This window comes from Humulus lupulus, chromosome 5 (assembly GCF_963169125.1).
Source record: "Humulus lupulus chromosome 5, drHumLupu1.1, whole genome shotgun sequence".
NCBI classification, from domain to species: Eukaryota; Viridiplantae; Streptophyta; class Magnoliopsida; order Rosales; family Cannabaceae; genus Humulus; species Humulus lupulus.
The window spans coordinates 214335623-214349764 of NC_084797.1; the positions used below are offsets into that span (position 1 = coordinate 214335623).

Consider the following 14142-nt stretch of genomic DNA (forward strand, 5'->3'; position numbering starts at 1 on the left):
GTCTTTGTCAAGCAAACTTCTTTTTTGCTGGATTGGTGGGTGATTTTTGTCAATGTTCAGGACATGACTAATAACTACTAGGTCGATTCCCGCCATGTCTTTATGCGACCAGGAAAATACACCACCAATACTTTTTTTATTGATGTTTCTAAGTTTTTACCGATTTTCATAACTCTAGTTGGTTTTTCCTCTTCTAATTGGATCTCCTTGAGATCCTCCACAGGTCTAACTTCTTTCACAAAATTCCCAAAGAGGATCTATGTCTTCTTCATCACTTTAGGCAACACCCTATTTGGTGACTTGTTCACTAGATTGGGCATTTTGTTCACTGATTACTTGCAACCTTTTCTCTGATCTGCTAGAGCTGCCCGGGCAATGAGCCCACTCCCCTCTCTATAATTATTTGCCTTTGTAATAGAGGAGTTGTAGCATTCCCTGGCCTCCCTTTGATTTCTAAACATGTACTACATCTGTTGGAAACTTCATGGCTAGATGCCACATCGAAGTTACTTCTAGTAGCTCTACCAGGATGGGTCTTCCAATCATAGCATTATATGCGGAAGGGCAATCAACTACTATAAAAGTAGTGAGTAATGTCCTATTCACTGGTGCAGTTCATGCTGTGACCGGGAGTCTGATCAATCTTGTTGGTGCGAGTCCTTCACCAAAGAAACCATAGATGGTTTTGCTGCATGGTTCTAGATCTTGTACTGATAGCTTCATTCTTTCCAATGATGATTTGTAAAGTATATTTACTGAGCTTCCTGTGTCCACCAACATGTTGGCAATTTGGACATCCACGACCAGGGGATCTGTGTGGGGGAACCAAACATGTTGTGCGTCAAGCTCAGAGAAAGTTATACATTCCTCCCCTACTCGAGATTTTTTGGGAGTTCGCTCCTGGACGGATAGCATTTCAATATCTTGCTCATGATGTAGCGTCCTGGCATACCTTTCTCTTTCCTTACCACTGACACTAGCTAAGTGTGGTCCACCACAAATAGTGAGCAAAGTACCCACGACCATGGTTGGCTGTAGAGGAGGCGAGCGCTGGAGTACACGTGCCTGCTCATTGCCTCCATTAGCTCCTTGTTGGGGATTATCCCTTGCTCATACATATCTCCTCTGATGTCCTTGTCATATTAGAAACTCAATCTCATCTTTCAGTTGGTTGCATTCATTCATAGTCATTATGGAAGCGACAAAAATTTGTTGTGTCTCTTTTTGAAATGTCCTTCCTGATGGGGGCTGGTCGCCTAAAAGGTACGATGGTATGGTTGGCCTCGTACACTTCTACTCAGCTATCGACCAGGGTCATATAATTGGTGAATCTTGGTTCTTACTTGTTCTTTTTTAGGGCGCTTATTATCAGACGTGGACGGCTATGTGCTTGCCCGTTTTCCACTATTTTTGTTATTGTACTTACCACCATTGTTGGGCTTGCTAGAGCCGCTAAAAGCTTTAGCTAGCTCTTTTTTTTCTGATCAGTGTTTGGAGCTTTTACTTCATTGGCAATAGCCTCCTCCAACTTAATATATTTGTTTGCTCGATCCAAAAACTCTTGGGTGGTTTTGACTCCCTCTGAATATACTATTTGAGAAGTTCTCATTCCTTTTGTCCTATATCAACCAATTGATTTGCTTTTGTTGGATGTATAAGACCAGCATACAATTTTCCGTAAAACTCCTTGACAAGCATTTCCCAGGAAGTTATGTTGGCCGATGGAAATTTAAAATACCACTCCTGAGCAGCATCAGATAGAGTGGTAGGGAAAATCCTACACCAACATCTTCAGATACCTTCTGAATATCCATATGTATCTCAAATTTGTTACATGAGATACTAGATCTTCCTTCCAGTATAGCTGGGTAGCACATGCATTTTGAACTTACTGGGGATTTCATCCATGACAATCCTATTAATGAAATGAGTGTCTTTCCTCCGATCATAGTCTATGTGAGAAGTTTTGTTGCCGGCCAACTGTTGAACTGCCTTGTTCAAAGCATCTATCTGGGCCTGGATAGTTGTAACATCCTGGGTAACCAAGACCATTACATTGTGTGCTTAAAATAGTGCCAGACTTGCTAATCAAATAATTTGATCATAAATGTGTTTCTAAAGTCAACTGACAGGTTAGGGTAAAAAGATTTTGATCGTAAAATGGTTGGCTTTCATTAAAACAAGAGTTTGATACACGAGATCACAAAAATAGTGTTTACATGGCAGATACAACCCTCTAAAGTTAATACCGCAATAGACAGTCTAAATGGAAAAATACAAGTTTGAGCTCTAGTCCCTGTAATCCTCAGCCGGGGCGGTCGAGAAGTTGCCGATGTACACTCCGCCCCCAGAGCTCTCCAACTCATGGCTAGTCCAGCTTTCCCTTGCCTTTACTTGCATCACGTAGCACCCGTGAGCCAAGGCTCAGCAAGAAAACCAAATTCAACAAGCATAGATAACAACATAATTTACATAGTAAACTTTAGATCAATCAATTCATTTAACAACAAAATACAAGTGCTAAAATAGGCAACGATAATAGTTTAATCCAAACATATAAATCAACCTTAATACGGTCTAATAGGGGTCGGCACCCTTAGGCCGAGCCCTCTGGTTATTTAGTTGATCCCAGCTCGCTTAGGCCGAGCTGCGTTCAGTATGCTCAACATCAGCCTCGACTCCCTTAGGTTGTACTTTCACATCACACCTAACTGAGATACAGATTACAGAAGACATATGCTCATTTACAGGGAATCTCAATCCCATTCATAACTTGGGTGCAATTTTCTTACCTCAAGTCCCAAGCGAAGGATGTAAAGCGGTCCCGAGCACGATCCTCAATCCCCAGCCTTAACGGTAACCCTAGTCACAAACGAAATGGATAACTATCAAAATCTAATCCAATTAAATGCTTTAGAATCAAATACTAGCCTCTGGGACATCGAATTCTACTAAGTCGGGTAGTAGAATTTTGTCCCGAGCGCTTAGGTTTAAGTCCCCGAGCCTAAAAACCAATTTTGGCTATGGATGCCTAGGCGGGCCGCGACCTGGACCTAAGGGTCGCAGCGCGCCCCAAGTCAAAGGCGCCAACCTCTTGTCCTAGGGGGAGGTAGGCCGCAACTTGCCCTCTAGGGCCACGACACGCCCACAAGTCAGCAAGCCCCACCAGGGCCTTTTGGGGCACGCCGGCTGCAGCGCCCATGAACTAGGTCGCGGCACGCCCCCGCGAACCTAGAAATCCCTGGGTTTCTCTGCATTTTCCCTAACTCACATCCTTAGAATTCAACCCTAAATACATACCCAAACCAAAACTATGTCTAGAATTCCCAATATGACCCCATAAACAACATATATAGCCTATAACACCAGTTCATATTTCCCTAACTCCCAAATTCAGAAACCAACCCAAGCATCCCTAAACATATCCAAACCCAACCAGAATTCAACAATTAGAATCTAAAGTCTTACCTCAGTTAATAGCTTTACTCCTCAGCAATTCCTTGGCTGTTCCTAGCTTAGTTTCCCCCATGTTTCTCTTCAAGAACTTCCTTCAGCCTCAAAGCACTCCAAAGAGAGAGAGAGAGAGAGAGAGAGAGAGAGAGAGAGAGAGAATGTGAGAGGAAGAGAGAGAGAGAAGGAGTGTTTGTGAAATTTCTGATGGTTTTGGCTACTTCCTAGAGTCTCAACTGAGTATATCCCTTAACTAAAAAGGACCAAAATGCCTCTAAAATCAACTAAACCCTCTAATTGTTGTTAAGGGTAAAACAGTCATTTGCCCCGTTTCCCGCTAATTCCTCGAGTTGTCCTACCAATTCCCAACCAATCTCGACATACCCAAATAATTACCAAATACTTATCCGTTACTCGTTAAATCCCCAAATATTCTCTAAGTTCCCAAAATAACCCTAGGCTCACCCCGAGTCGGGTATTAAAACCCCGCTGTGACTATTCCGCTAAACCGCTCACTAGGATCACCTCGAGCCAAATACTGCAAATATATCAACATAATAATGTGGTATCAATCATTTAACACATATAATCGCATTTATGCCCTCAACGGGCCAAAATTACAAATATGCCCTTATAAACAAGAACGAGCCCACATGTATATTTAATACTCATAAACATGCATATAAATATATTCATATTATCATATAAAGCATGCATGCCACATAGTCACACATTTAATCAATAAATCACACATATATCCAATTATTCCCTCCCGACATGCTAATCAAGGCACTAAACCCTATTAGCATTTTTGGGACGTTACAACTATCCCCTCCTACTGAAAATTTTGTCCTCGAAATTTACCTGAATAACTCAAGATATTGATCCCGCATAGCCGACTCTAGCTCCCAGGTCGCTTCCTCGACCATACTATTCCTCCATAAGACTTTGACTAGAGGAATCGTCTTGTTCCTGAGAACCTTGTCTTTTATGTCTAGGACCTAAACTGGTCACTCCTCATATGACAAATCTGTCTGTAGTTCCAGATCCTTATATCCCAATACATGGGTCGTATTTGAGACGTACTTCTGAAGCATTGAGATGTGGAATACATTGTGAACCCCTGATAATGACAGTAGCAAGCCAATCTATAGGCTACCTGCCCGATCTTCTCCAGGATCTCGAAAGGTCCTACGAATCTTGGGCTCAGCTTGCCCTTTTTCCCAAATATCCTCACCCCACGCAGTGGCAAAACTCGCAGAAATACGTGGTCACCGACCTGGAACTCCACGTCCTTACACTTGGATCAGCGTAGCTTTATAGTCTACTCTGTGAGGCGAGCATTCGAGCTCGGATCTTCTCAATAGCTTCATTAGTCTTCTAAACCATCTTCGGTCCCAATGAATGGGCGATCTACATTTCCTTCCATATAACATCTCATATGGAGCTACTCCAATCGTTGATTGATTACTATTGTTGTACAAAAAATTCAATTAACGGGAGGTACTTACTCCAAGACCCTTCGAAGTCTAACACACAAGCTCTAAGCATGTCCTCCAATATATGAATCATCCTCTAAGATTGTCCATCGGTCTAAGGATGAAAGGTTGTACTGAACTTCAACTGAGTTCCCATAGCCTTCTGCAAGCCACCCAAAACTTGGAGGTAAATATGGGATCCCGATCTGATACTATAGACTTGGGAAGCCCATGCAATCGTACAATCTCCTTCACATACAACTTTGCATACTGATCCACAGTATAAGTTGTTCTTACTGGCAGAAAGTAAGCTGACTTGATGTACCTGTCTACTATCACCCACACCGAGTCATGTTGCCCCAACGTCCTGGGCAAACCTCCTACAAAATCCATGGTAACATCTTCCCACTTCCACTTGGGAATACCCAAAGGATGTAACAACCCCGCTGGTCGCTGATGTTCAACCTTTACCTACTGACAAGTTAAGCATTTAGCTACGACTCAACCATGTCCTTCTTCATCCCAGGCCACCAATACAAAGTCCGTAGATCCTGGTACATCTTCGTGGTGCCTAGATGAAGTGAGTATGGTGTAGTATAGGATTCATCAAGGATCTCTCATCTAATACCCATGTCCATCAGAACACAGATCTGATCCTTATACCTCAGTAAACCTGTCCCTGAGATGGAATAACCCATTGCCACTCCAGCTAGGACATTTCCTCTAACCTCCTGCAACTGTATATCACTCATCTGACCTTCTCTTATTCTCTCTAAGAGGGTAGACTGTAAAGTAATATTGGCCAACTGGCCCACAACCAATTCTATCCTCGCTCTAGTCATCTCCTTTGCTAATTCCTTTGATATCTGCTTCGAGCTAAACAACTGTGTTGGCCCCTCCGGCTCAAAGAATTAGCTACTACATTGGCTTTTCCTGGGTGGTAAAGGATGTCACAGTCATAATCATTTACCAATTCTACTCAATGTCTTTGCCTCATATTTAGGTCATTCTGGGTGAAGAAATACTTTGAACTTTTATGATCGGTGTATATCTCGCAATTCTCTCCATACAAATAATGTTGCCATACTTTTAGTTCGAATACCACCGCTTCTAGTTCCAAATCATGAGCAGGGTACTGTTGTTCATATTCCTTCAGTTGCTGCGACGCGTAGGTAATAACCTTCTCATTCTGCATCAACACGCATCCCAATCCCAGTCTCAATGCGTCGCAGTACACTCTCCATCCGAAGGAAGACTCAATATTGGAGCAGTTATCAATCGTCGCTTCAACTCCTGGAAACTACCCTCACATCTGTCTAACCATGTGAACTTCAGACTCTTCCGTGTCAACTCAATCAATGATGTGGCAATCTTTGAAATCCCTTCCATGAATCGTCTGCAATATCTCGCTAATCCAAGGAAACTCCTAACCTCCAAGGCGTTTCTTGGCCTCGGCCAATCTCTAACTACTTCTACCTTGGTTGAATCCACCTTAATCCCGTACCCACTTATAATGTATCCAAGGAATGTCACTTCTGGCAGCCAAAACTCACACTTCTTAAATTTAGCATATAACCGATGCTCCCTCAACCTCTGCAATACCAATTGGAGATGTTGCTCATGCTATGCCTCTGAACGAGAGTAAACTAGGATGTCGTCGATGAAGACAATCATAAATTGATCCAAGAAATCCTTGAACACCCTGTTCATTAGATCCAAAAACGTTGCTGGGGCATTGGTCAATCCAAACGACATGACCAAAAACTCATAATGCATGTACCTCATGCAGAAGGCCGTCTTTGGAATATCCTCATCCTTGATCCTCAGCTGGTGATAACCAGATCGAAGATCAATCATCAAGAATATCGTCTTACCCTGCAGTTGATCGAACATGTCATCTATCCTCAGTAGAGGGTACTTGTTCTTGATAGTCAACTTGTTCAACTCCCTGTAGTCTATACACATTCTCAGAGTCCCATCCTTCTTCTTCACAAATAAAACTAGAGCACCCCATGGCGAGAAGCAAGGTCTAATAAACCCCAAATCTAATAGCTCATGCAAATGTATCTTCAACTCCTTTAGCTCTGTTGGAGCCATCCTATATGGTGCCCTCAACACTGGCTCTGTACCCCACACTAACTCAATGACAAACTGAATTTCCCTGTGCGGCGGCAGTCCCAGAAAATCCTTAGGAAACACATCAAAAAACTCGCATACTAGTCTGGTCTCCCCTGGCCCAACCAGTGTAACTCTAGTGGTATCTATCATTGTGACAGTCATAATCCCGTGATCCGTAAGGGGAAAGACCGGGTAAGCTATGCAATCCCACACTGCCTAGGGAAGGTCAAGTGTGATGATTCTAAGACTGTGTAGGTATGGGACTACACAGTTGAAGAGGGCTTAAATGGATTGATGGGTACTACCTATATCAACAAGATGCATCTTCTTTTCGGTAGCCCATCACTTGAGAACTCCAAAGTTAAGCGTGCTTGACCTGGGGTAATCTAGGGATGGGTGACCTCTTGAGAAGTTTTCCTAGGAAGCATGTGAGTGAGGACAAAGCACGCTGAAAAGACTCGTGTTGGTTTGTAGGGCCAGTCGTCATTCCAGAAAGCAACCATAGTGACGTGGGGCGTCACAATCACACTAGCAAGAAAACTTATACAACCCCCTTGTAATAGGTCCCTGGCCCTCAACGCCAATATCATAGGAATGCGGGGTCCGTGCATAGTACCCACAAAAACAAAGGGGTCCTCACCCTCTGGCTCGAAAGTCACCATCTTCTTCCTACAATCTATAGTGGCACCGTATCTGACTAGGCAATCCATCCCCAAAATCATCCATACCCAACTCAATCAAATCTACTGATAGTTCCCTACTATCTACCCTCATTGGTGGTGCTCTAATCCATCTCCTAGAAACTACCAGCTCCCATGTAGGCAGTATACTCCCAAACCCCATAGTATAATAGTCACTAGGTCTACATAATCTATCAATCACTTTACTAGAAACAAATGAATGTGTAGAAGAGCCAGCACTAGAAAGTTGACTTGTCACTACCAAGGGGCTAGCCTCAACCTCTACCTGTGTCAAGGTGAACACTTGAGCTTGAGCCAAGTTTTCCGCCTTCCCTAGTTCCTCCTTCAATGTCAGGCAATCTTTCTTGAGGTGTCCAACCACCCCACACAAGTAACAGGCCTTTACCCGGCATTCGCCCAGATGGTGCTTCCTGAATCTGGTACACTCCGGATAGCTCCTCCATGTCTCACCGCCTCCCTAGCGACAACCTTAGGCACGTCGACCCCTCCTATCAGGACCAACAGTGGTCGGGGTGTCGGGGGTCTCCTCTTCTGATCACTGAGGCCTCTGCCCCTACTAGACCCTGTAAATGGAGGCACTGCCCTACAAATATCCCATCTCATAGCGTTCTCCCTCCAAATCTTGTTCTATGCCTCCTCATCAGTGAGAGCCTTCTCAACCGCCTGGGCATAAGTTGTCTCCCCAGGTATTGATGTGATCCTCACATCTTGAGCTATCATAACATTAAGCCCTCGAACAAACCTATCCTGCCTAGCTGCATCTGTAGGCACTAGATTAGGTGCAAATTTTGCTAGCATGTCGAATTTCAGGGCATACTCAGTAACTGTCATACTTCCCTATACCAACCCAATGAACTCAATCACCTTTGTCGCCCTGACGACAATGTTGTAATATTTCTGGTTGAACAAATGTCTGAACTCATTCCAACTTAGAGTAGAAGCATCTCAAGTCTGGGATGCCACCTCCCACAAAATGCGGGTATCCTCTCTAAGCATATAGGTGGCACAGGCCACCCTGTCATTACCTTCCACCCTCATAAAATCCAGGATGGAGGTGATCATACTCATCCACTATCTCCTATTCCTAATCTCAGACGGTTGTACAACTGGTGCCACAACAGGTGGCAAGTTAGGTGCAACACTCCCTGGCAGAGCCTGCTGCCTCAGAAGGTGAATCTCTTCTTCCTGACTTTGAAGTCTAGCTTGCATATCAGCAAGCAACTGCTGTAAGTGCTCAGGAACTGGCGGAGGGTTCTTATCCTGCTCATCATCTCTAGCCTCAACCCCAATGCCACCTAGTCGAATTGATCGCCTTGGGGGCATTACTCTCCAAGTTTATCTGCAATCAACAACTCGGCTGATCAGGTAATGATAACAGGTTTATAATCACCCCATGGTCCAACGCCGAAACTCAACCAACAAAACACAATCATAATACAAACTTGCATTTAAACAATTATTCACATATAGTAGCAATGCTAATAAGCACGCCTTATCATATTCACATAGCAATCAAGGGCCAGGCCCTATTAGTATATCTCATGCTTCCTATTAAACGTGCAGATAAAGCATTTATATTTCATTTAAACTTTCAAACATATAATCACATATATGGTTACCAAAACTTGAGTCGAGCTTGTCTTTAGCAGTGAATGTACATGCCCAGCCAGTCTTCAGGAACCCTTCAACCTAGACCGCTCTAATACCAACTTGTAACACCCTGGGTAATCAAGATTGTTACACTGTGTGTTTAAAATAGTGCCAGACTTGATAATCAAGCCGTTTGATCATAAATGTGTTTCTAAAGTCAACTGACAAGTTAGGGTTAAAAGATTTTGATTGTAAAATGGTTGACTTTCATTAAAACAAGAGTTTGATACATGGGATCCCAAGAATAGTGTTTACATGGCAGATACAAACGTCAAAAGTTAATACAATAGTAGCCAGTCTAAATGGAAAAATATAAGTTTGAGCTCTTATTCATGTAATTTCCTCGGTCGTGGCGGTCGAGCAGCTGTCGATGTACACTCTGCCCTCAAAGCTCTCCAACTCATGGCTGGTCCATCTTTCCCTTGCCTTCACCTGCACCACGTAGCACCCGAGCCAAGGCTCAGCAAGAAAACCAAATTCAACAAGTAAAGATAACAACAGAATGTACATAGTAAACTTTAGATCAGTCAGTTCATTTAACAGCAAAATACAAGTGCTAAACTAGGCAACGATAATAATTTAATCCAGACATATAAATCAACCTTAATACGGTTTAATAGGGGTCGACGCCCTTAGGCTGAGCCCTCTGGTTATTTAGTTGCTCCTGGCTCGCTTAGGCCGAGCTACATTCAGGACGCTCAACATCAGTCCTGACTCCCTTAGGTCGTACTTTCACATCACACATAACAGATATACAGGTTACAAAACACATATGTTCATTTACAGGGAATCTCAGTCCCATTCACAACTTGGGTGCAGTTTTCTTACCTCAAGTCCCAAGCGAAGGATGTAAAGTGGTCCTGAGCACGATCCTCAATCCCGAGCCTTAACGGTAACCCAAGTCACAAACGACAATGGATAACTATCAAAATATAATCCAATTAAATGCCTTGGAATAAAATACTAGCCTCTGGGACCTCAAATTCTACTAAACCAGGTAGAAGAATTCATCCCCAGTGCTTAGGTTTAAGTTCCTGAGCCTCCCCGAGCCTAAAAACCAATTTTGGCTATGGCTACCTAGGCGGGCCGCGACCTAGCCCTAAGGGTCGCGACGCGCCCCAAGTCAGAGGCGCCAGCCTCTTGTCCCAGGGGGAGGCAGGCCGCGGCACGCCCACAAGTCAGCTAGCCCCTCCAGGCCCTTCTAAGGCACACGGGCCGCGGTTCCCGTGAACTGGGTCACGACACGCCTCTACGAACCCAGAAATCCCTGGGTTTCTTTGCATTTTCCCTAACTCACAACCTTAGAATTCAACCCTAAATGCATACCCAAACCAATACTATGTCTAGAATTCCCAATATCACCCCATAAAAAACATATATAACCTATAACACCAGTTCAAATTTCCCTAAATCCCAAATTCAGAAACCAACCCAAGCATCCCTAAACATATCCAAACCCAACTATAATTCAACAATTAGAATTTAAAGTCATACCTCAGTTAATAACTTTACTCCTCAGCAATTCGTTGACGGTTCCTAGCTTAGTTTCCCCTAGATTTCTAGCTCAATTCCCAGGTTTCTCTTCAAGAACTTCCTTCAGCCTCAAAGCACTCCAAAGGGAGAGAGATAGAGTGAGAGAGGGAGGGAGTGAAAGGAAGAGAGAGAGGGAGTGTTTGTGAAATTTCTGATGGTTCTGGCTACTTCCTAAAGTCTCAACTGAGTATATCCCTTAGCTAAAAAGGACCAAAATTCCCCTAAAATCAACTCAGCCCTCTAATTGCTCTTAAGGGTAAAACGATCATTTGCCTCGTTTTTTGCTAATTCCTTGAGTCATCCTACCAATTCCCAACCAATCCCGACATACCCAACTAATTACCAAATACTTACCTGTTACTCGTTAAATCCTCAAATATTCTCTAAGTTCCCAGAATACCCCTAGACTCACCCCCGAGCCGGGTATTAAACCCCAGCTATGACTATTCCGCTAATCTGCTCACTAGGATCGCCTCGAGCCGAATACTGCAAATATATCAACGTAATAATGTGGTCTCAATCATTTAACACATATAATCGCATTTATGCCCTCAACGGGCCAAAATTACAAATATGCCCTTATAAACAAGAACGGGCCCTTATTAGTGCTCAAAAATATCATTTTATTAATTTTAAAGTTTAAAATTAATTAAATTTTAATTAATATTTTCATGGATTTATTATAAGATATTTTATAGATGGGAATATTAATTTTAATTTAATTTATGTTTGATTTTCAGGAAATAAAATGTATTTTGACACAAATAAAAAGAATGAAGAAAGAAAGAATTTGAATTGACGAAATGATGAAAAAATGGTATATTTGAAGGTGAATCAGGCCCAAGCCAGAACCTGCCACACAGCTGCCCCATTCCTATCTGCTTGACACGCGCCCCACGCCTGACGTGACCGAGACACGCGAACCGAGCCGCCTGCTGCCACGCTACTTGCCGAGCCAATCAGGGCGCGCCACGTCGCCATGTTGTCTCCCCACGCGCCTGACACACGCCTACTCCGCCTGACACGTTGCTCATTTGTCCCCCACCCCACCAGCAACATTTTCCCAGAGCCAATTAACGCATGCCACGTGTCCCACTTGTCCCATTTTGCATCAGATTTTGAAGCCACTTTCTAATGCACGAAAATACCCATTTGGAGCACAATTTTCTCTATAAATAGAGAACCAAAACCATTGTAAAAGCATTCGATTGTGAAATTAAGTGTAGAGAGTATAGTTAGAGAGATAAATATTTATTTCTTATTTTTCTTTCATTTCTTTTACACTTTTTGAGTGAAAACAATGCCTATTTTAGGCTAAATTTTCTTGTGGAAAGGCTAGAGTGAAGTTCATGTTTTACATTATATTTTTAATATATTGATTCTTTATTTTTTTGTTCTTCATTTCTATATATTTGTTATAATCAAATTTATTTTCTTCTAATTTTTATTCTAAATTTATTGGTGTCTTTTACATAAGTCTAATTAGAAGTTAGTATAATATAATTAAGAACATATTTTAAGGTGAGCTCTATTATATATATTTTCCAACTATAATTAATGATGTAGAATTATAGTTGAGTAGAATGAATCAATTTTATTAAAAAATATATATATATTTGCATGAATGAAACTTGTACCTTCCATATTTTCTTTCTGATTCTAATTCCTCAATTTTGTTTATTTAGTGTTTAAAATTATTCTTTTTCAAAGTTATATTATTTCAAAGTTTCTTATTTCTAATTTACTAATCTTTCTTTTTACTTGTATTTTACCTCTCAGTGGATACGACATAGCTTGATTACTATTGCAACTGCTTAAGAGTTTATTGGGGGATATCAATTTTGGCACCATTTCCGGGGAGGTAATTCTACAATTAAAGGTTTGCATAGAAAATTATTTTTTTATTTAAAAAAAGTAGTAAAATTGTTTTAATTTCTCTTTTAATTTTTTTTCCTAGTAATTTTTATTTTTAGTTTTTTTATTTATTCATTTTTTTTGTTATTTTTTTATTTTTTTTATTTATTTTACTTTTAGGTTTAGAATTTTATTTTCTAGATTTAGGTTTTTCCCGAAAAAAAAAAGCATAAAAAAACAAAGTATTGAGAACATTTGTGTAATTTTGGAAATCAGTAAAAACCAAACTTGTTCTATCTTAGAAAAATTGGTTCTTAAATAAGGTTTGTGCTAGCGTTACCCTCCAACCTTTTCTAAGAACCTCGGGGAGTTCTAGAAAAGCTCTTGGGCCTAAAGTGGTACCTTGGTAGCCTTCCTAATTGGCATGGGAATATTTTTGATGTATACTTATTACACTATTATACACTTGCGCTTATAATACTTACCAAATAAAAAAAATAACAAAAATTTATACCACGAAATAGAGACGCACTAGGGAGATTCATGAGACAACAAGTAGATGCTTTAGAAAACTCTCCCAGTTCGTCGTTTTCTTCCATTCGTTCAAATTCACTCAATTCACCGAGACTTCCTGAACCACCCACGATAGCTCATCAAGATGAAATCCAACCAAGAACGCTACAGGATTATTTACATCCTACACGTACATCAACACCTTCATGCATAATGTATCCCAACAATATGCCAAATTTTAATTGCAAACCCGACATGATTAACCTCTTACCAACCTTCCATGGGTTGGAAAATGAGAGTTCGTACGTGCATATATGGGAATTCAAAGAGGTGGTGGCTACATTCAACAACCGAGTTGATGTCACCAACATTGTGAGATTGAAATTTTTTTCCTTTCTCTCTCAAAGACAAAGCAAAAAGCTGGTTGTATTCCTTAAGGCCTAGATTTATCGAAACATGGGACGAAATGAAAAAAGCATTCTTCACCAAATATTTTCCGCCCCATAAGACTAGCAGCGTTAAGAGACAAAACTCTACCTTCATCCAGAAAGACCATGAAGCTTTCCATCAGGTCTGGGAGAGGTTTAAAGATTTGATAAATCGATGCCCACATCATGGATATGAAATCTGGCATCTCATCAGCTATTTCTATGACGGTCTCAAAACCGGAAAAAGAAAATTCGTAAAAATGATGTGCAATGGCGAATTCCTTCAAAAAGATCTCGATGAAGCTTTCGAGTCCTATGGACAAGCCACGACTAATCGGAATCTACCAATTGAGGGAAGAAGACAACGTCAAAAGCCAAATTGAATCATTGAGACAACAATTGGAGGCTTTCAAAACT

At 41.5% G+C, this 14142-nt stretch overlaps 1 non-coding gene across 1 annotated transcript; it reads right to left on the minus strand.

Annotated features, from left to right (window-relative positions):
- Positions 1-13811: 13811 nt before the first annotated feature.
- Positions 13812-13917, minus strand: LOC133781109 (small nucleolar RNA R71). Its single transcript, XR_009869905.1, has one exon. It is a non-coding gene; the product is annotated as a small nucleolar RNA R71 (small nucleolar RNA).
- Between the last annotated feature and the right edge of the window lie 225 nt (positions 13918-14142).